The 23,925-nt window shown below is 44.7% G+C and overlaps 1 protein-coding gene across 1 annotated transcript in view; it reads left to right on the forward strand.

Moving 5' to 3' along the window:
• The window catches only part of MORN1 (MORN repeat containing 1), a 317,167-nt gene that overhangs the window by 283,551 nt on the left and 9,691 nt on the right, over positions 1-23,925 (forward strand). The window contains exon 17 of the transcript XR_005590384.1: positions 20,724-20,867. The gene's annotated coding sequence lies outside the window, so the exon portion shown is untranslated. The remainder of the gene's footprint in view (positions 1-20,723; positions 20,868-23,925) is intronic.

Consider the following 23,925-nt stretch of genomic DNA (forward strand, 5'->3'; position numbering starts at 1 on the left):
GTCTATTTAGATTGTAACCTCTCCAGGGTAGGGAAAGTGCATACAGCATCTAGCACAGTGGGGCTGTGCTCTCCGCTGATGCCTACAGAGGCACTGGCATACTGGCACCCCCTGCTCCAGCCCGGAGCCCCCTCTGCACCCAAACTCCCTCCTAGAGCTCACACCCCTCAGCCTCTCCTGCACCCCAACCCCCTGCCCCAGGCTCAGCCCAGAGCCTCCTCCCACACTGCAAACTCCTCAGACCCAGCCCAGAGCCCGCACCCCGTCCCAAACCCCAACCCCATACCCCAACCCAGTGAAAGTGAGTGAGGGTGAGGGACAGAGCAATGGAGAGGGGCGGGGAATGGAGTGAGAGGGGCGGGGCCTCAGGGAAGGGGCAGGGTAGATCCTGGGTTGCCTTTAGATTCAAAAAGTGATCTTGGGCGTAAAAAGGTTGGAGATCACTGTCACATGCAAAGCTCCTAAAATGTTTGCTACCGTATCTACAAACTTCAGCCCTCTGCCACTTTCTAATCAATTATAACCATAAAGGTCAATTTTGCCTTGAAACAATTTTAATCTAATGTAGTGTTTAAGCTCAAAGCCTTCTCTGCTACCTTCAAAAACAATGTGCAATTTTAATTACAGCAAATGAAAATTATAAATTAGACACCGTCAGGCACATGCTTAGATCATCTGTGGAGCTGCACCAATTTACGCCAGCTAAGGATCTGGCCCTGTATGTCTGTATTGACTTGTCTAACAAAGGGTTATTGGGCCAAGAGATGCCAAGTGCCCTCAATCCCAGGTGAAGGTTGCTTATCCTCTTGCAAACCAGGCCTGTTATATACACAAAAACTGATAAAAATGCACAGGAAAGGGAGCAAATGTTCTCAAAATAAAATAAGAACAGTTGGGTAAAATACCAAGAAATGTGCAAATACTGAACAGGGAGGAAGGGGACTTTGGATTTGGTAGCATACATGCGCAGGATGACTCCACAGGGCTTGTGCAACTGGGAGATAATGTGCTTTACAGGTCATTGGCTTTTGAGCACTGTGTTATCTCACCGCAACATACACCTTGCTGTGTCTTTCTGCTCACTTATAGCCAATACGCAGGCTATAATATGGCTTATCATTAGCCAGAGGATGACAATTACCATTTAAGAGTAAACTTTTTTCTTTCCCTCCCAGCCAAGTCTATCCACAAGGCCACTTTGCCCAAGAAAAGATTTGCATGTGCAGAACAAATCTGTACACTAACTGGTTATCTGCTTGCCCCAATGATGTATCATTTAGGAGAAAAGCCTTGTGTACTGTGCATAGATATTGCATGGAGCTTGTCTGAGATCAGAGGACCAGCTACACTTGCATGAGTAACCTTAGACAATGTCTAAGGCAGAGACATCATGGTCTTCTACAGGGGCAGAGTCCAGCCGTGGTGGCACAGCCACAGGATCTCAGGCCTGCCTCTCCCCACCTCTGCAGTCCTCCCCCAATCCTCTTTCCACTGCTCCATCCTCTCTCACTCTTCTTTCCCTTCCTTTTTTCCACCCTCCTCTCCTCCCCACATTCTCTCAGTTTCAGTATAGCTCCCAGCAGTAATGCCAATAGCCCAAGAGCCTTAGGCATCACAATGTGATTTCCAAACAATTGCTGACTAAGGCGATGGCTACACTACAGAGCTTACAGCCTAGTGCAGACACTCAGCTGTCAGGAGTGAGCTCTCCCATCATCTTAATTACTCCAGGCCCAAGCGCAGCAGTAGCTATATCAGTGGGAGAAGCTCTCCCGCCAACATAGCGCTGTCCACACTGATGCTTAAGTTGGTGTAACTTACATGGCTATGGGGAGTGGCTTATTCACACCTCTGAGTGACATAACATACCAATTTAAGCTGTAGTGGGTACAAAGTTTGTTTCATTATGGTAATGGGGGTTTTATAATGTATCCATCCTTCCCTCACCCTCCCCACCCACCATGATGGGCTGCAGAAATTGGGCCTCAATTTAGCAAAGCCCTTAAGCAGGTACTTCATTTTAAAGCCGTGTTTCAGACAATGGGTTATACTTAAGTGATTTGGATTCAGAAGTGTTTAGAATCACATGAGACTCTAGAGATGCTGGGAAGGGATTTGGGGAGGTGATACAATGAAAGGAGCAGCACAATGCAGGAGTCTGCTGGAACTGAATTGTCATTAGGGTAGGCAGGGTCCTTGTTTGGCAGGGAACGGAATTGTCCTGTTCTCTGCAAATATCAAGAAGATTTAAACTATTAGCCACAATATTTTACACTAAATGCCACAACAACCCAAAAAGAGACTTAACCATTGACCACCCCAATAAAGCTTAAAGGCTGAATAATAACTATTTCTGTAGCTCTGTTAAACATTTATGAGATTCCCTTAGAGCAAGGAATTAAGCCTCTGAACATAAACGTGATAATATACAGTGGCTCTGACTCTTGAGGTCAGAGGTCAGCAGTTTAAATCTCCTGTCCTGCAGTTTGTCAAATCCCATTTACCCAATCTGGCTCAGCATGAGGATACTGACGACATATAAATCTTTCAAAAAATGCCTTCTGATCTTTCACCTACAGTAGATTAAAAATAGCCCAGAGCAAGAGCGTTAGCATTTTGTCATCACAATTTCTCTGTCAAACATGATAGATAACCAACCAAAAGAAAGAAAGAGCCCAGAGATCAGATAATGAAAAAAGGCTGAATTATACCCACAAAAGCCAGGAACTTCAGTCATGGTGGAAATCCCCATTTAGCTTACCCCACTGACCCCAGGTATCGCAGCATGGGACCTGTACCAAGAGCCCTCCAATCCTCTAATATTTAGACACTTTGGTCTTATTTTTATCTTGATGTACAGTATGTATGTAAATCTCATTAAAGGCCTGGGGGACTCAGGACTCCTGGATTCTGTTCCTGACTTTGCTGTTGCCTTCTTGAGGGACCTTGGCCTTAGTGTTTTACCCCATTTATTTATTTTTAAGGGAGGCTGCTAAATTGGGGCACCCATCATGAAACAAATTCAGCTGGATTCTGGGGGCACTCAACACTTGCGAAAGCCAGCCCCAAAAATCTGGCCGCGTGCTTTCCCGTAACATAGTCTAGTAATACTTATCTACTCCCTTCCCCGACCATCAAAGGGATCGTCAGGGTTAAAGTCCTTCAGGATGCCCAGAGATAGGTTGTCATTGCTGTGGTATCTAGGCACCTCCTCCAGTCTTTAGAAAGCTCTTACTGCTAAAGACCATAAGCTGCATCATCAGTGACCTTTCCTCACACAAGAAACCCAGACTGAGGCTAACACTGGCAATTCCTGTCCAGTCTTGAGCTAGTCTAAGAAGATTCAGAGATGGGATTGGTTAAGATCATACCTGAACTACCTTGAGTCACTAGTAGACCTGGTTGGGAAATTTTTCATGAAACAGATTTTCCATCAGAAAATGCCAGTTAATTGAAACTGAAACTTGTTGGTCAGGGCTCTCAGCTAGATGTGGGAGATCCAGGTTCCAGTCTGCAATCTCCCCAGTTCAGACCAGGGACTCAAACCTGAGTCTACCACCTCTGAGATGAATGTCCTAACCATCGGGTAATTGGCTATTCTGGGGTGGGGGACTCCCAGTGGCTATAGAGTCAGTCTTGCTCATTAGCTCACTGATATACTGTATAATTTATACAAAGTGGAACAGCTTCTCCAGGAGCTAGTGAGACTCAGGAGGACAGAAGGTGACTCTATAGCCAGTTAAGGCACTCACCTGGGATGCTGTAGGCTTAAAATCTTTGCACCAATCACTAACACTGGGACGTAAAACCTTCCAAGAAGATTTCCGCCCCTACATATAATAATTAACGTTGACGGCTCAAACCAGGAAAGGAGTGCTGTATCTTGGCCTCAATTATCCCAACACCATGGTCTAAAACAGGGGCTCTCAAACTGGGGGTCGGGACCCCTCAGGGGATCGCGAGGTTATTACATGGGGGGGGGGGTTGGGAGCTGTCAGCCTCCACCCCAAACCCTGCTTTGCCTCCAGCATTTATAATGGTGTTAAAATATATAAAAAAGGTGTTTTTAATGTATAAGGGGGGGGTCGCACTCAGAGGCTTGCTGTGTGAAAGGGGTCACCACTACAAAAGTCTGAGAACCCCTGGTCTAAAAGATGCCCTCAGCACTGTCTACCTACACCAGCCAGAGCAGCATAGGTTTTATCTGAGTAGCTTATACTACCAAAGCCACTGCTTCCATATCTGCCCAGAATGATGCACACTTTCCTGGCAGCTTGCAGAGAACGTAACATCTGTCTACCAGACACCTTTATGACATTCTACCTCTCAGAATAGTGGGCTAAGATTTAAAGAGTAATCATGTTAAATCTTGTTGAAGCGCTAAATAAACTGCACCAAAAAGGTACAGGCTTGCCAGCAACCATCTTACCCACGGAAGCCCTAGGCATGCAAACTGACCCACTGAAATCCATGGAGATACTCCACATTAGCAGGAGAGCAGAATTTGGTCCAGAACATTATTCAGCACCGATAACTTAAGCTATTTATTATTTGTATGCCAGTGGGTGCAGGAGGGGATATGGGGTGCTGGCTCTGGGAGGGGGACAGGGCTGGGGCAGGGGGTTGGGGTGCAGGAGGGGATATGGGTGCTGGCTCTGGGAGGGGGGTTGGGGTGCGACCTCCCGCTGGGCAGCACTTACCTCTGGCGGCTCCCAGTTGGCAGCGGGCGCAGCGAGGCTAAGACAGGCTCCCTGCCTACCTCAGGCCGCTCCCAGAAGGGGCGAACGCGCCTCTGTGGCCCCTGGAGGGGGATGTGGCTGCACGCTGGCCCCCTCTGCCAGCGCTGGCCCCCTCTGCCAGCGCTGGCCCCCTCTGCCAGCGCTGGCCCCCTCTGCCAGCGCTGGCCCTGCAGCTCTCTCAGCCAATGGGAGCTGTGGGGGCAGTGCTCGCATGCAGGAGCACCCATGGAGGGAGACCTGGGGCCGCAGGCTTGTGCTTGCCACTTCTGGGAGCAGCGTGGGGCTGGGGTAGGCAGGGAGTCTGCCTTAGTGGCAGTCACACTGCACAGCCAGAGATCGCGATCGACTGGGAGATCCTCTAGAATCGACCACTTGATCACAATCGACTGGTTGGTGACCACTGGCATGTGAAGATAGTTCCCGGTCATGTAAAGGGATTATGCATTTGGAGACAGGGTTCTGTATGATGCAGTTCAGCCACTATTCAATGCATGGAATAGACTCAGGCCTGTCCACCAGGGATGGCACCAGCATGGAAAAGAAAATTCTAGGAAGGAAATAAGGGAATGAAAATGTCTGATTTCTGTCTCTTTGAGGCTGTAAATGCATTTTCTCTCTCTTTATAGAACTGTAATTGTTTCTTGGTGCGCAATGGGCCAGAATGTCTGAGAAAGGTAGAAATGAGCTGGCTTCTTGAATGAGACTCGAAGAGCCAAATACATCTCTGGTTGTAATTCCATTAACTTCAGGGATGTATTTTGGTGCAGGAATCCTTGTGTGAATCTAGCACTGGAGTACAGGGCACCAGACAATGGGGCTAGGATCATTTCCCCCGGCCAGTATGCCTCACGCCTGACCAGAAGAGACCACCAGTAAAGTGTGTGTGGCGGGGGGAGGTCAGTCCTTGGCCTCTCTGCTTTGATAGACGGGAAGGGGGCCAGTTAGCGCCAAGTATAATGGCAGTGAAAACACCTGTCCATTGAGCACTGGGCTGAGACCTGTGTAGTCTGGGTGTAACTGTTGGCCCAGGCAAGCTCTTGGTTTAAGAGTCATGCCAGAGAGGTGGGTGGGAGGGAGCTGTCCTTTGTGGAATTTTGCGAGGAAGCCATCTTTTGCTGTTGACAAGAATCGTGGTGGTTTTAAACTCTGGGGTGCTGATTCTCTGTGTCGTGTGCAGCTACTTACACCTCTGCAGAATGGGTGTAAAATGCTACCAGATCAGCACGGCAGCATTTTATCCCTCCTTTGCACTCTGTACATGTGTAAATTATTATTTGACTTCAGGTAGCACCTGGAGACTCCAAATTGCATGGAGCAGAGACAGACTCTTCCCCAGGGTTTGTGCAGCACCCAGCACACTAGGACCCTGATCTGAGTTGGGGCCACTGGGTGCTACTGCAATATAAATAAAAACATTTATTTATAAAATGTGCTTAAGTTAGAATTTAAAAAAAAGAACTGAGAGGCAACGGAAACAGCTGTCTCCTCCTCTTCCTCTGAGTCCCTTTACTTGGTGAGACACTGTTTCTGACTACGGCGGCAGCACTGTAAATGCTTGCTAGATGTCTGGGTGATAATCCACTTGAAGCAATTATAGGGCATCCGTCACCAGTAGGGACTGAGCCACAGGCCTCTTATCTGGGGAAATTGATGGATGAGAAAAGGGGAGAAAAATCAATGCCTTTCACCAAAATTATCTGCCAGATTGAATTAAGCAGCGTGGAATCCCTGCTTTTCACACTGTGACAGTCAGAGCTGGAACGGAAGAATCTGTGTGCAGTGCACTCGGCTCACAGGAGTGGCAAGTCACTAACGTACTGACCCCACACTTGCATTTCTTGAGCATCCAAAAACTCCCATTCACCTCAGCAGGACTCTTGGGTGTGAAAGGAATGCAGGATTTGGGTCTGCTGTAATCATCAACCTCATGGTCCTGATTCCAGGGGGGCAGGCCCCATTTCAGCCCTACTAGATCATTATCACTGGATCATAACATTGTCTCGCCACACACCAGAGCCCACAATCTTTTGCAAGTGTAAAGGACTATATGGATTTGGGATACAGGGTGATAGTTCAGCTGTTTTGTTGGGTTACTGGTCTACAGTGTGGAGATGGAGGCTGAGGGGTGACATTTTCAAAAGCATTTGAGTGACTCAGGCTATATCCATACTGCAGACTTCGGTTTACACAGACGAGGGTTGATCCCTGACTGAAAGAGCTGTGCTGGCAAAAACCCCTCACGTAGAGACAGTTATACCGGCAATTACTGGTCTAGCTTGTCTTGCTCGTAGGAGTGGTTTGAGTTTCCCAGTACAGAGCACAGCTTTGCCAGTATAGCACGTCCACTCTGTTTGCTTAGACAGCATAGTATATTAGGCTGCGTCTACACTACAGAACCTATGGCGGCGTAGCCCCCTATGCTGATAGAAGGAAGGAGTTGTTCTGCTGGCACTCTACTTTTGACGTAGTTGCATCTACATGGGGGGGGGCGATGGGGATGGATGGGGATGTAATTAAATCCTAATTTTCTGTCTGTAGGAGACTAGTTCTCTGATGAAGGGATGGTGAGATCCAGGAGGTAGATAATCAAAGGTATTTATGAGCGCTTAGTAAAATTGCCATCTATAAAATGACACATTTCCCCCACTGATTCTGGAATCAATGCTATAAAGGCCACCAGTTCACCTCTGGAGATGCTTGTAAGATGCTGTTGCCTGCTCAATGTATGAGAGAACCACAGGGTAGGTCCTTATGAACAGCAGCAGGAGGCTGCTATAGATGAGGGGTTCTCAACCTTTTTCTTTCTGAGCCGCCCCCGCCCCCCCCAACATGCTATAAAAACTCCACCACCCACCTGTGGCACAACAATTTTTTCTGCATATAAAAGCCAGGGCAAGCATTAGGGGGTGGCAAGCAGGGCAATTGCCTGGGGCCCCACACCACAGAGGCCCTGCAAAGCTAAATTGCTTAGGTTTTGGCTTCAGCCCCAGGTGATGGGGCTCAGGGCCCTGTGTTTCAGCCCCAGGTGGTGGGGCTTCGGCTTTCTGCCCTGGGCCCCAGCAACTCCTAATATCGGCCCTGCTTGGTGGACCCCCTGAAACCTGCTCATGGCTTCCCCAGGGCGGCCCTGGACCCTGGTTGAGAACACCTGTTATAGACAAGGCAATTGTATAGGGGTGAGCTGGCTTAAAACACGGACTGTGGGACCATCAGCTTTGCGAATGTAACCTATGCTAATACAGTGTGCTGTGTCCCTTTCTAGAGTCTGGGTCACACAAAGAATAACAGACTGCTACTGCTAGCTGCTAAATGAGATGCTTCTGTAGCTGGAGTTGTAGAGATCGATGCTGAAGGTCCTGGGTTTGAATTCTGCTGATGACCCTTAGAGGGATGGTTGTTACAAGAACTCAAGACCGCACACAATATACTCATGAGTTACCTGAGTGTTCTCCCAGCATGGCCATTACTCACCAGAGGGGAGCCAAGGTTTTGATTTAAAAAATAACAAAGCAGAATATGGGACAAACCACGTGAGACACCTTAGCTTCCTGTGAGAGGGTGGGGGTCATTGCAAACATTTGCTTTTGAGGCACCTGGGATAGCAGCCTCTCCCAATTTCCTAATTTCCCCCTCCTCTCTACCTTTTGCCTTCGTTCCACAGTGTGGGCAGACCTGTAGGGATTAGAAGGGTCACGGGGGAGGACAGGGGGCACCCTGGCAGGAATGGGCTCTGGGGAAGCACTCAGAAGAATGAGAGATGTCCCCAAGGTCCCAGATTAGAGCTGACTCAACAGAAACCTCTCACACAAATGAACCTGACGCTCTAACCAGCCAAACAAAACATCCGTGGCATACCAAACAATTGGACTAGATCAGTTGAATACGGGGACCCATGGAAACTTTTTTTTCCTCCCAAATGCAAGGCTGTGGGAATTTGCATTGCAGTCAGGTATACTTAGAGTGCACATAAACCATCTAATAAAAATTCCACTGGAGTGTACGTCATACAGCTGTGTTTTATTATATTTGCACTCCCTTCCCACTGACAGCGCCTTTATAACTGGATTACTCACATATCATCATTAACTCTGACACTCCTGGGTTTTTACTGCTTCTCCGCTTTCTATCATCTTCTGCAAGTTTTATCCCTTCCCTGCAGATGTTCTAAAATGTATTTCTTTTAATATCCTTGCAGCAGACGTACATGGGAGTTGGGGAAAAACTGTGGTTTGGATGCCCTCGGCTGCAAGAAGGGCTCATGTAATGTTAATACGCCAACAACTACTCTGCTCTTTTGGTTAGCTTTCCCATAGACACAGTGCTCTGGCCATGCAGGTGTGGCTGTGGGGTGGAGGGAGGGGTGCCTAAGACGACCCTGAAGATTAAAATGTATTGGGCTATTGTCTAGCCCTAGCAGTATGATTGCATAGCTATTTGCTTGTGCAGCTGTTGCCTTCTGCATTGCTGTCAGTCATGTTAATCAGGTCTTCACCCACTGTTGGGAACCAACAGCTTAAAAAGTGTATGTGCAGTCACCCTCTGCCCTGTACAGCATATCAGATTTAAATTCCAAGAAAGAGTTCTCTCCTTAGTCCTATCTGGATTTTTTTGGAATAACCAAAGCAGAGGAAGTTATGGAGGAATCCATCCCAGATTTTACAGAAGACCCAGAGGAACCAAAGACAAGCAATCCGCTTGTGCGTTTGTACATCACCTAGACCACTGGGGTTCTTATCCTGAGTGGGGTCTTTTGGTCCTATGGCAATACAGCTAGTAAAAGATAATCATGCATTACTTCTCCAGCCAGAATGGGTTTAAGCAATAAAACATCTAGTTCTTCATATTAATGTTGTTTTAGGGCCCAATTCTATTTTCCCTGTGACTGATATAGATTCAGGATAACTCCATGTTAGCCAGATAGTAGTTGAAGTCCAGGGAGTTTTCACCAAACATACACTAATGTAACTGAGAGAAGAATCCAGCTCTTCATGAATTCATATGTAGTTTCCCTGTTCCTTCGGGTATGTTTATGCTGCAGTCAGGAGTGGTGATTGCAGCATGTGTAGACAGAACCGAGCTAGCTTTGATCAAACCAGCTTGCTAAAAATAGCAGTGTAGTTGCAGTGTAGGCATACCTGCAGTCAGAAAGAGCTGAGTGATACAAGGCATGACAGAACTGACTTCTAACGAGATAATCTGGTTGGTTGGGGATGCCCATCAGTATCTCATGCATGAAGACAACATTTTGTAGTGTGTCACCCTAGAACCATCACCCCCAAGGGCAGTACTCTTCCACTGGTGTCTGCACAGCATCGGTCTAGTGGGTAGGACATTCGGACTTGACATTGGCTCTCAGGAAACCTTGGGTTTATTCCTGACTCCCCCATTGACCAGCTAAGTGACCTTGGGCCAAGTCATGTCACTTCTTTCTGTCTCTGTTTCCCTTCCTGCCCTTTGTTTGGCAAGCCTATTTAGACTGTAAGCTCTTTGGGTCAGGCACATCCTCCTGCTAATGTTTGTACAGCTCCTAGAACAATGGCGTCCTGATTCCATTGGGGTCCTCTTGGGCCTGCTGCAGTGCGAATAATATACAACAATAACTTGCCCAACAGTGTATGTAATATTACGTCCTGAACTGCTGCTTTCACAAGAGAGAGAGCTTCCCAGTAGTGCTAAGAAAGAAAATAGAACTATGTTCAAAGGTTGAGTCCAGTGATGTCCCATTTATTTGTGGGAGAGACACCCATGCTTTACTTTTGGACTTAACATTGATAGAACTGGCCAAGTGCACTTCTGTTTCTCAGACGTCACTAAGTGAGCAAAAGTTATACTTGTAGTAAAGTGGAAGTAAGTCTGTGGGGAGCATAGCACCAACTCAGAATACTCTGAGCAACCCAGTTAACCTCTTAATGACCACTTTACTACAATGCTTGCATGGGGCAGAATGACCCTCACAAAATTCAGTTACTCCCAATGGGTTTCCTAGTCGTTAGCATGAAGCAGTGATTTTTCCGTGGCCGGTCTTCAGAATATTTGTTGCTGCATCTATAGTCCTTCAGTGGCTGGCAGTACATAACACTGCTCAGAATTACTTCTCTAAATCTGGGTTTTGTTGCCGCGAAGACGGCATGAAAATGCAGTCACTGGAAGAAAATGACTTTGAGTGGGAGAAAGGGCTCAACTCCTCAATGCATCACTCTGTTTTGTTCCATGCTGGGATGCAGTCAGGCTCCTCAAAGGGTCACAAGTACAGTTCAGTCTGCGTTCAATCACAATAGGAATTCCTCTGGAATTACATGGTGACTTCAGCCTAAAGATGTCATCGTGCCTAATCATTGTTACACCCAATGCCGAAGGAATTTGTAATGATTTGTCAGTTTCTTCAGTTTTCTCCTTTGATTATACTTAGTTTGTCTGATATTTTAGCTGAACAATTTTCCTGCTCTTGGATTTTCTGCGCAAACTGAGGTGTTGAAGTAATAGGTAGTCGTGACCACTGCACATATTGTATCTGTATCACTTGATCATTGCCTGTTAGGTTCACTCCATCTGGGGCACCTGGCAGGTTGCTAGGAAAAAGACTATAAAATCCAAGGCACAAATGGTATGTTGGGGGGCAAGATTTTTACAAGTGATTAGTAATTTTGGGTGTCTTAATTTCTGGGTCCTCAACTGGACGCAGTTCAAAGGGACCTGTTTTTCTTAAGATGCTAAACGACTGTTTGAAAAATCAGGCTTTTATGACTATGTATCTAGCTGTGGATTCAGAATCACTAGCCATTTTTGAAATCCTCGCCCAGGGCATCAAATGAAATTGGCATCCCCTGTTACGCCGCTATGACTGGCAACTTAGACAGGAATTTTTTTTTTTCCTATGTTGTGTTGATGTTGCTTCCAAGTAAGTTAGCAGCAGATCTTGATGGCAGTTGGGTTGCTTCCAGGTGCCTGCCAAAACTTACCTACAGCTCAGAAATCGGCTTGAACTTAGGGGACATCTGTCATATGCATCAAATACGCACCTCGGTTCCAAAAGATTTAAGCTTAGGCTGACGGGGGAGGCAAATGAAAAACGCAGTTCTCTTGCTCCACGTATGTGTCTGCAATCTAGGTCAGTTTAATAAAGGCTCCCAGAATAAAGTGTAGCCAGATAAACTCAGGGAAGCTGAGCAGGGATGATCCAAGTGTAAAGTGCCTTGTAGAGCTGGAAAGCTAAACACCACTCAGATACAGACTGGAGATTTCCATACTGTGGGCCAATCTCTGGCTGCCAGGTTAGATTTAGCAGACTCCAGAAAAAGCAGGGCCTGATTCTGACTTTGGTTTAAACCTGCAGAAGAGCTAGGTCCCTCTTTCATTCTGAGCTGGCATTTTGGGAATTGTGTGCATGCACTTCCTGACATGGCCAGGACAGCCAAGCGCCTCGCTCTCCATGCTTCAGCCAGGAAGGCCACAGCAACACAAACTAGAGCTCTGCTTTGGCACGTTATATGTGCAGTCAACCGGGAGCCATTTACATGGGCAGAGAGAACTTTGGCCTGATCCCATCCTCCTCACTCAGACCAAAGGCCTTGATGACTTCAAAGGGAGCCATCCCTGAGTACAGATGGCAGGGTCAGCCTCTTTGGCTCATATTGTGCCAGTTAACACACTGGCAATTAACCTGAAGCATAGACCGGTGTTTCTCAGATGCGGCCACTAGGGGCTTTTCTTGTGGCCTCAGTGTCCTGGCTGATGATGGGGGGCGGGGGCGGGGATGGGTAAAGCAGCGGTCCCTCCCTTGGGGCCACCAGCAGGGGCTGGTCCCTGTCCTCTTTTGGAGCAACAAACACTGTAGGAGCAGGCAGCCATCATGACTTCTCCACCTTCCTGGGGACAGTGAGGCTCAGGCTTCAGCCCTGGAGTGGTGGGCAGCAGACTCTGGTCATGCAGCAGCAGGCCCCATCCCCCAGCTGCAGGGCTTCAGCCTCGGCTTCGGGGTCTGGCTCTGGGCTCACCTCTCACACATCGCCCCTGGCCCCTGCTGCTGCCTCCAGTCCCCATCCGTGCATGAGATGGGGATGAGACGATGGTGTAGAGAGGAGGGGTTCACGTTCATTAGGAACTGGGGAAACTTCTGGGATGGGAGGAGCCTATACAGGAGAGAGAGACACACAAACCAAAAAGGAAAACAGAGAGCTGCTGGCGCTACTAAAAAAAAAGGTTAGAGTTTTTTTTTAAACTTGTGATGGGGGAAGGACTGCATGCTGCGAGCATGTGGATGGACACAGACTTCTTAGGATAGGAAGTCCTGATGATGATGATGAAGATAGGTTAAGGGAGCAGAGGAGGAAATAGGATAATGAAAAATATCAGATGATGAATGAACAGTGACATAAAAAAAAAAAATCAGAAAAGAAAAGGCAGGCTAACAAAAACAGACACAAGTTAAAGTGCTTAAAGTACACAAATGCCAGATAAATAAAGAAAAGATATGGGAATAAGAGTGGATATTGATATAATGAGGAATATGATATAATAGGGATCACAGAAACCTGGTGGACTGAGAGCAATCAATGGGACAAATTCAAATCATACAAAATATAATCGGGGAGAGAGGAGGGGAAGGGAGTGGTAGGAGGGAGTTAAAGAAGTGTAAGATTCAAATTCAAAAAATCTTAAAAAATGATCCAAAGTTCATCCACAGAATCTCTATAGTCTCTAGAAATATAACATAGAAATAAAGTATCTAAATAAAGGATATTAGACCTACTATATTCAGGACCACCTGACCAGATGATGAATAGGAAAATGAAATTAGCTAAAGAAATAAATAAAGAACCAATAAATTATGGATATTTCAATTTGGGATTGACTCACTCTGACTCTAAAAGCAGAGATAAAAAATGGAGATAATGCTTAAATTCTTTTTTTTTGAAATGACTGAGGGGATGGGAGCATGGAGGGCGAGGCGGCGGCGGCGACGAGGACGAGTGGAGTGGAGGAGAGTGAGGAGGAGGTAACTATAGCAGACCGCTATAGAAAGAGTACATATATATAATACAAATTAATTCTCTGGTGGGAAAAGAATCCCAACCCTGCCTGTGGCCTGTGCCCCCAACTGCCCACCACTGTGAAAAAAAATTTCAGGGAAAGAAGGGAAAAAAAAGTTAGAAGGTAAAAAAAGAAAAAAAGAAAGTAGTGTGGGTCCTTTTAAGGAATAATAGAAACCCAAACCAAAATAATACCCCACCAACAAGAAAAACTGTAAAGAAAAAAAAAAAAAAAAAAAAAAGAAAAACACACAAAAAAAAGAAAAGAGTAAAAGATAAAAAAAAAAGTTAAAAAAGAAAAAATCCTTAGTAAAAAAAAAAAGAGAAAAACAAAAGTAAGTTTAAAGGCAAAAAGCTAAAAAAGCAAAGAGCAAGAGTAAAGAGAGAAAACGAGAAAAAAAAAGAACAAAAAGAAAAAAAAAAAAAAAAAACAAGAAAAATAACCAAAAGCTAAAAACAAGCAGGAAACAAGCTAGAAAAAAACAAAACAACAAAGGATGAGAAAGTAAAGATTAAGTCAATGAAAGTAAACTAATTGGATTCTTTGCACTAAAAGATGATTGAGGAGATAGAATAGAGATTTGAGGATGTTAGCTGATTCTTTAAAAAGAGTGACTGTAGACAGGAACTGCAGATAGAAGTATCAGTAGAGAAGTTTGGGAATTGTCAGATAAACTCAACATTAACAAACTCAACATTACTTATGGAAAGTGGCAGATGGAGAAAGATGAAGAACAGAAATGTGAAACTAAAAACTAAGGTTGTAACTAAACTAATTAACTAAAAACTGTAATTATAAAGTAAGCCGTGACCATGTTAATGCTAATTTAAACCCAATGACTGGAAGTTAGCTTAAAAACGCAGAGAAGGTAAAAAGGGCGGTAGTGGTACGGCAAATCAGAAAAATTAATTAAAAAATAAAATAAAAAGAAAGAAACAAAAACAAAATAAAAAAACATAAACATACACACAATAGTTAAAAACTCTTGAAAACTTCTTACGTGTCTTTCTAATCTTTGAAAGTTCTCAACAAAAACATGGACACAGGGGGATCCGTGGAAGTACATAGTGGATATAGAGAGGCCAGAAGCCTTTGACACTTAGATTCACCAAGGCAGGACATTAAAAGGTCTGTCATGGGGATAAAAGGAAAGGAAAGATCCTGATGTGAGAAAGGAGGAGAGGAACAAACAGTAGGGATAAGGGGTTAAAGTCAATTTGGAGAATGGGGAGGGTAAGGTAGTGGAAAGTCCAGGGGGATCCCCCTCCCAATCAATTCATTCATAAAATGAAAGAAATAAAAAGCAGAAGGATCAAAAAGAGGAAATGATAAAAAGTGATATAAGACAGAAAAAGATAACTAAATAAAAGAAGTACTGTGAAAAAAAAATAAAAAACAAAAAAGATAAAAAAAAAAACAACAAAAAAAAAAAAAAATAAAAATGATATAAAAAAAAAAAAATGCAAAAGAAAAAAAAAACAAATAAATATACATACAACATGGAAAAATAATGGATACTACAAAAAATACAGAATGGAAGTGATTTAGAGTGGATAGTTCATCTGAAGATGAAGAGCCAGATAAGTGTGCAAGCAAGTCAAAGCAAATGGATGTTCAGAAAAATTAAAAAGGGACTAAGAATATATTAAAGATAATATATAAATAGGATATAAATAAACTAAGAAAAAATATACTGACCAAATGTGGGTCTCCTCAGATAAAAAAAAAAGATATTCTAACTAGAAAAGAAAAGAGAAAGAAGAAATTAAAAAAGAGAGAAGGTCTAGAGAAGGTCCATGAGAAAAATTTAGAAAAGAAGAATTTGAGAAAGAAGAAAAAGAAGAAGAGGGGGAGGAGTTCAGTTATAAAATCAGAAAAAGTGAGAGAAGAGAGGAAAAGATAGTTTAATAATTCATCATGAAAGAACATAAGTAAGGAAATAAAAAAAAAATGAAATTAAATTAAATAAGGTTTAAAAAAAAAAAAAATAAGTTCTTCTTCACACAGCAAGTCATAACACTTGAGGAAAGGAGGAGGAGGAGGTTGAACGACTTACAACTTGTAAAATGTTTAGGCTAGGGACTCTAAAGGGAGGCTGTGGAAAAAGTATAGAAGGAGATGGGATAGTCCATATGGTGGTGTCCCTGGCCTCTGGATGGATGAGGATGGAGATGGATGGATCAGAGAGATCATTGGATCATGAGAGGATGAGATGGATGGCTCATGAGGTGGCATTGGCCTCTGGCCTGTTAGGTTCACCTGGCTGGGTGTGCAGCAGGACTCCAGGCTCCTGCCCTGAGCTAGCCCCCCTCCCATTGTCCCTGACCCCTGCCTCCCATCTATCCCCCCCATCGCCCCTTGGCCCCCTATCCACCTCCCCATTTAGGGCTTAATTAGTCCCCCAGCTTGCCAGGGCTGAGTAAGTCTGCTGTGAAGAGTGATATTTGTATGTTTGTTAATATCACTTTTCACAGCCTCTCAGCCAGCTAGCAAGTCTGCTGTGAAAAGTGATATTAACAAATGTCACTTTTCACAGTAGCAGACTTACTAGCTAGCAAGTCTAAAAAAATTAAAAGCAACCAGAAAAGCAAAACACGCAAAGCACCTTATTTGTGTTTCTATTCTGTTTAAGTTCAGTAAAGAATAGAGACAACTGTACATCATTTTTAATTTTTGAGTCTGCAAAAAAAACCCTACATAAATCAATGACAGTGATTTGGACATGGATATGTGCATATTTATTTGCTTTTCCTAAAGTTAATTAAGTATTTTAGGAAAAATTGTCAGAGCTGCCACCAGCAAAAGTTGGTGACCACATTCAGAGGCCACCCAAAAATTGGTTGTGAGAACCCCTGACATAGACCATGTTCTGCTGTCAGCTATGCCAGTGTAAATTTGGATTGATTTCAATGGAGTGAGTCTGAATTTGCAGCAGAGTAAATGAGGTCAGAACTTGCCCCCATATTCTACACTGAAAGAAATGTACAATTGCATGGTAAGAAAGTGAGCTGGTGAATATTTTAAGGGGAAGGGAAAGTGACTCCTCCTCCCTGCAAGGTAAGAACAGTTATTTTATTTTCTGAAGACATTTTCTTTTTACAAAAATACTGAAAAGTTCTAAGAACAAGGTGGGTAGAGGGATCTGTAGGTGGATCTGTGTCTGTAGGGGCGGGCAGAGCAGGTACACAGGTAAAGAGACCAGTCTGTGGAACTGTGAATGTAGACCTACAGATGAAGGGTCCAGTCAATTGGGAGTAGAGATGGATGGAAAACCCTATTTCACTGAGGTCCCTGGTTACTTTTGTCCTTAATTTGGCTATTGCATTTTCAGGCCTCTGAGGTGCCAGTCCCACAAACACACACATGCTTAACTTGAAGTCTGTGAGACTATTCATGTATGTAGTTGAGCCCTTGTATGTTTGCAGGCAGAGCCTTAATCCGCATTGTTGTTTGACATAAAAGCATTGAATCTGCCTGTGTTCTGGCATTCGGAAATATCTGTGGGTCAATCTATCTCGGTTCTTTGAAGTGGAAGTGTTTGCAGATTTAGCTTTATGAACTAGAAGACAGGAGTCATACAGCGACAGATGAATTCAGTTTCTCTCCATTCTCTCATTTCCAGGCACAGGGGTTCATATATAGGGCACATAAAATTAAATGAAGAGAGCCCTAATATTACATTACTGTTGTGCTGCTGCTGCTTTGGGAATATTTATTTTTAAGGTAACTCCTTGTTATCAAAACTTCTCAGACACCCTGTACTCTGCTCCATGGCCTAAAGAGAACCCCACATAAACTCCTGGGCTGCTGCAGCTAGTTCACACCAACCCTTTGCTTTTCGCAAACATTGAGATCTGTACGTTTCTCCCTGTTGGGAGCTGGAGGAAGAAATGATCTGTTCAGTTCCCATTACTCCTAAACCAGAAATGTCCACTGGCCTCACAAATGGCTTGTTGATTTAGTTATAGAACCAGGACTGTTCCAGTTAACGAGCTTTGCTCTCACTGGCAATTGTCACCATAGTCCTAGAGCACTGCAGAACATATACTAAAAATGTACAGGTGCCAAAAGCTCAAGGACTGTGATGAGGCTCAGGACAAGGCATTAGCAAAAGAGAGACAAGCCTGAGGAGAGGTGAGAGGCCTGGATCATGAGAGAGAAATCAAAAAGCCTGGTTGTTCTGATAGCGCTTCCTTTTGGCCTGGGGGGGATCATAAATACAATGGTTGTGAGAGACTTGATGGCTAAGGGGGACTGGGTCTTTCACTGCTTGGTCATTGGTTTGGATCCATCTCTAGCTATGACCAAAAGTTGATGCCAACCTGGTGGTCAAAGTGAAATTAGTTTGCAGGGTTCAGAACAGTTCCCACTAGACACATATCCCTGTTGCTAAAAAATCACCACCATAACTGTGTTGGGAATCTCAGCAGACCGTACAGGATAGAATGTGCCATAGACAAAAGAGATGCTTTGCTCCACCATGCTGGTGGGAGGCAGTGTGTGTGGGAAGTTTGACTCTCTCTCTCTCTCTCTATCACCACCACCAAAAAAAAAAAAACAAAAAGTCAAGTGAATGCTCTATGTATGGGGTCATGGTGTGGTTGGTCCCCTTATGCCAGCACTGCTGTCCCATACCTTGTGGGGAGTTCCACCCTCCACAGGAGTGTTCACCAGTTTACTCAGCCCAAGCTAGTTATGCCCACTGCTACCAGCCAGGATGTGTGGGGAGGGAATAGGAACAAACAAAAGGATGAGTCAGAAATATAAGGTAGAGTTCAAAACAAAACCAAAAGCAAAAAAACCAAACCCATCCTGCTGATCCTTTTCTGGCTTTTCCAGTGTTTTGCAAGGGTATGCTAAGAAATGGCCTAGTTCTATGGAAATTCTGCTGCCATTTCTCAGAAAAAACATAAGAGTTGCCACAAATTACTTTAACATATGTTTCCATCCTCTTCTTTCTGCCTCTGTTTTCTATTTCTTTTGTTTTTACATTTCTTGCTTTTCAACAGAAAATGGACTTTTTCACAGGGAAATTGCAGCTAAAGTAATTGCATGTGTGTGTTTTCCCCCCTACGTGATATTGTCAGAGGGCTAAACTGTTGCTAAGCTGTCTGGGATACGACACAGAGAAGGTGCTGCAATAATGCTAAACCCTGTGTTGTCTCTGAGTGTGTGCGTCTTAGAACCCACGAGTGTGCATGCAGATTTCTGGTCTGCCCAAAGAGACCAAACGCAGCAGCTGCTCAACCTTTTTCTTTTTGAGGCCCCACCAACATGCTATAAAAACTCCACAGCCCACCTGTGCCACAAGACCTGGGTTTCTGCATATAAAAGCCAGGGCTGGCGTTGGGGGGTAGCAAGCAGGGCAATTGCCTGGGGCCCTATGCCATGGGGTCCCGGCGAAGCTACAGTCAGCGCTGGGCCCTAGCAAGTCTAACACTGGCCCTGCTTGGCAGTTTCTCCCCCCTCGAAACCTGAGGGTCCAAGACCCCTGGTTGAGAACCACTGTGCTACAGGACTATAGATAGCAGGGTAGGCATTCCCTCTCCGGCTGGAGCCCTTGCCGGGGTTCAGAGCCCAGGCTCCAGCCTGAGCCCAAATGGCTACGCTGCTGTTTTTAGCCCCGTAGCATGAGGTCTGTGAGCCTGCCTCAGTTGATCTGGACTCTGAGGCTCGTTTTTTGCAGTGTAGCCATTAGCCAGGGCCATGGGAGACCTAGCTTTGATTCTCTGCTCTGCCACAGACTTCTTGAGTGACCCTGGGCAAATAACTTAGTCCCTGTCTGGGCCTCATTCCCTTCTGTAACATGGGGATAGGAGTCCTACCCTCTGTCGTAGGGGTGCAGGTAGGATCAGTACATTAAGACTGTGTGGTGCTCATATAGTATGGAATGGGGGGGCCCCCCTAGCACTACCTTCTTCTTCACGCAGCGCACAGTCAACTTGTGGAACTCCTTACCTGAGGAGGTTGTGAAGGCTAGGACTATAACAATGTTTAAAAGGGGACTGGATAAATTCATGGTGGCTAAGTCCCAATGGCTTGGCTATTAGAGATGTAAGAAAGAATGGTGTCCTCTGCCCTCTGTTCGTCAGAGGATGATGGATGATGAGAGAGAGAGAGATCATGATCATTGTTAGATAGATTCACTCCCTCGGGGCACCTGGCATTGGCCACCCTGTCGAGAGAGATAGGGAGGCTAGATGGACCTCTGGTCTCTGACTCCCTCTCTATCTCTTTATGTTTATGTACCTTAGCTAGCTAAAGCTTTCAAATGATCAGCACCCACAACTGGGCACAGTTTTTCAAAAGCGCTCAGCACCCAATTTAGCCACTTATTTTGGTACCTAACTGGGCACTGCGCTCACCTGAAGAGCTGGCTCATAAATCAGGCGTAGGGGTGTGTGTGGTTGTGTGTCTTTCTCTTACTTTCTGACTTGTGTAGGTGGCCTAGAACTGGAATGCTCTTTGATTATACTAGTATCTAATTTCACCATTTTTAATCAACCTAAACCATCTAGCCGCAGTACTTGCACATGAAAGCAATTAATAATGGGACAGAAAGTAAGGGACCCTAGTCAAAGGCAGAGTTTAGGGTTCAGTGTGTTTAAATGCATTGTGTTTTCAGAGGGCTGTAACACAAACTATGTAGTGCTATCACTGTATACATTGATGGTCATAGCATGGGAATGGGGGCAATATAGTGTGCCTGAGGCACACAGGCGTAGCAATAATAATTGCTAGCTCGTATATAGTATCAAGAGTTAGCTGTGTTAGTCTGTATCCACAAAAATAACGAGTCCGGTGGCACCTTAAAGACTAACCGATTTATTTGGGCATAAGCTTTCGTGGGTAAAAACCCCCACTTCTTCAGATGCATGGACTGAAAATTACAGATGCAGGCATTATATAATGACACATGAAGTTCTTTACACTATTCTTATCCCCACTTTACAGATGAGGAAGCTGAGGCACTGTATAGAAACCCTATACTGAAAGAACCCAAGAGGCCAGTAGCTGAACTGTGAACAGAAGCCAGGTCACCTGAGTCCCAATGCTATCAGCTGACGGATGTTCAGGAACAAACAAGTTTGGAACCTGGTGAGAATCCATTAGGGCTTGATTTTTTTTTCTTTTTCTTTTTTTTACAAGTGGCGAGAATGCACAGCACCTGATAGAACCAGGCCATAAGTCTTTCTGGCTATGATGAGTTGCCTAGTTATATGTGCTGCAGCTTAAATCTGGCTAGCGGGACTGGGGGAGAGGAAAGAACGCATGCCTAGCAGGACAGGGGTCGCAGGCCATTTATAAATCTGCATACACCGCAGAAAGGACCCACCCGACAAAGGCATGGAGTTGCCTGAAAAAATGGGAGTTGGCCACCTTTGAAAATTCCAGACATAACATCTCTGTGAGTGAGCCTTCTAACAATGGGGATAAGTCTTTCCCCCCTAGTGCATTTCAAACCCCCTAACTCTCTTTCCTTCCCTCCTCCCCATCAGTGAAAAGGGTGATGGAGGATGCTGATTATGGTTATACAGTGGGTAAGCTAGACCCTGTCAGACATTACAGTGGAGTCACATCATAGGTGCATTTAACTTACGCGATTTTAATTATACGCGCTCAGCAAAACAAAACAAAAAAGAGAAAAATAACAATTTAAATACTGTACCTGTAGTGTGAGCGATTCCGCCTGCCATTCCACTCAATGAGCATTTGACTATACGTGATTTTCACCTTACGCGCTGACTTCAGAACCTAACCCCCACAAAAGATGCGACTCTCCTGTAGTTTTATTCAGGGGAAGACGCTGAAGTCTTTGGGAACACTGGCCATTGTGGGCAGGGAATTATAGTTCCAGAAATCCTGTAGCAGCTTTGCTGTACTGCCCCAGAGCCAGTTTGCTGCTGGGACAAAATGATATAGTTAAATTTGCGTAAGTGAAAACTGAAGGAACCCACCCTCATGTGTGCAGAGTAGCCGATGTCACACAATCTTTCTCTTAAATCCTTCTGTTTCCTAACCTAGACAGCTCCAAGGCCAATATAAACAGCTGCTCATTTTCTACCCTCTTAGAAATCTTAGTGCCAAATTCTGGGCACTCTTCTGCCCTAAAATGTCCTTCCTGTTTCTGGTGTTAAAGGTTTTCCTGGCAGAGAGAGAGGTGTGTGTGAAAACAGCACTGAGCCATTGGGCAAGAGTGCCCAGCATTGTGGAGTGGATGTGTATTGGGGGGTCTCAGTATGGTGGGGGCAGCAATCCACCCTCCCTTAGTGCTAAAGGGGAGGGCTGTCCCACACTACAGTCCCAGTCTGGAAACAGAGAACCAGCTTTCATGCAGAGGAACTCTCAACATGGTTTAACAATGATATATACACAGGTGTTACTTCATCTAACAGTGTGTGGAAGGCAATCAATTGGCATGGGGGCCCAGGGAAGTGTCCTACTCTAATATCTTCAGTGACCATGTGGACTAGCCAGGACCCTGTTTTTTAAATCCTTCTCTGAAAGATCCATACACAGTAGACAACCTGCATTGGAATGCCATTTACCTACCTCAGCAGAACAAGGCGGGGTGGATGGGTAAATTGGCCCTATGGTTCTAGGAGTCTAGGTATATTACAGTGATGTGTAGTCTCTTAATTCACTCCCTCTGCAATCTGTCAGTAGAAGTCAGTCAAGTTTCTTACGAGCTGGTGGTGGGGCATTTTTGGGTGGAGATTGTGAGGACAATGTTGACCAGTGTTTGTTCTAAGTGCAGCAAGGTTCTCATTACATTTCTCCCATCGCCTATTTTGAGCATGGCTGGAGATTTTAACTAGAAAAATTCCCTTTGCTACTCAGCAATCTGTGCAAACTCCCCTTCCTTCATTCTCTTCTACGTCTTTTACTGAGAGCACATTAACACCCAGCCTCTTATTGCCAAGAGTCATGCACTAGCCTCCCATCCCAGGTCCCTCATGCCCTCTCTCAGCCTTTCCCTCCTCTTGCCTTTAAGATGGCCTTATCACTTTAGCTTTGGGCATGATCCTGAGTCTTCTTTAATATTAGAGGAGGGGAGTGGCTTTGTGCTAATGGAAGGATCTGCTCCTCAATGTGTATCTTGCTCCCTTTTAATTCAATGGGAATTTTTTGCTGACCCCAAACCTTGCATCACTCACAACTAACGGTGAGGAATAGTAATCTTAGTAAATGTTCACAGGCTGGAGAGTGTTTCCACAGCACCTAATGTAACAGGGGCCTGTCATTGGGCCCTTTGGCACTACCATCATAGAAATTTACTCTACTGCACCGGAACGTGCATACGGGACTATGCCCCATATGAACGTAGGGGCTCTTGAGTGGTGAATAAGATCAGATTTTTGAGCAGAGATGGACTAGAGTGACTATTATTTTAACAGAAGTGATCGGAAATGCTACCGAACTTTTGATGTGCCGGTGTGTGAGTGAGAGAGAGGGGGACAAACCCACAGGCCTGCATTATCAAGAATGACTCCTGGTTTTGGGTGCCCAAGTGGCAACATGTTAAAGGAGCCTGATTTTCAGTCACTGCCTGCTCAGCACTTTCTGAAATTTAGGCCCCTTTAAACTAACGAGCTAGGTCACTCCAATGGGAGTTAGGTGCATAAATACCTTTTGAGGAGCTGGGCCTTAGCCACTCTTGAGAATTTAGGCCACCATGCTGGTAATGAGAGATTCAAATAACATAGCTTATCTATGGTTGTTTTCTGGACAAACAATTTTATTTTAGGTAATGCGTCTATACACTGTACATTCAGTCACTGTGGTATATAAGCATAGCTATTTTCATACATAATCTCATAAAGTCCTTTATTTTACAATATTATCTGTTTCAGGGGAGGGGATGTGGAAAAGGGGATGTAAAAGGACTATCAAGGTACACAGCGCAATAGATAAATATGCCAAGCTTTTTTCTTATTTTTTTTTAAATCAGGCATTTATAAACAAGAAAGCATACAGTAATTACATAAAAATAGTTCTAGAATAGTAGAGTAAGTCATAATATTGTCATTAGCAGCAGCATAGGAGAGACCAGGATAACAAAATGTGCTGAAATGCTATTGGCTATTATAAATGTATAGATTTTTTTTCCTCAATTGGGGGGAAAAAAAAGTCATTTTTGTGAATTCTTTTGATT

Source organism: Mauremys reevesii, linkage group 21 (assembly GCF_016161935.1).
Source record: "Mauremys reevesii isolate NIE-2019 linkage group 21, ASM1616193v1, whole genome shotgun sequence".
NCBI classification, from domain to species: Eukaryota; Metazoa; Chordata; order Testudines; family Geoemydidae; genus Mauremys; species Mauremys reevesii.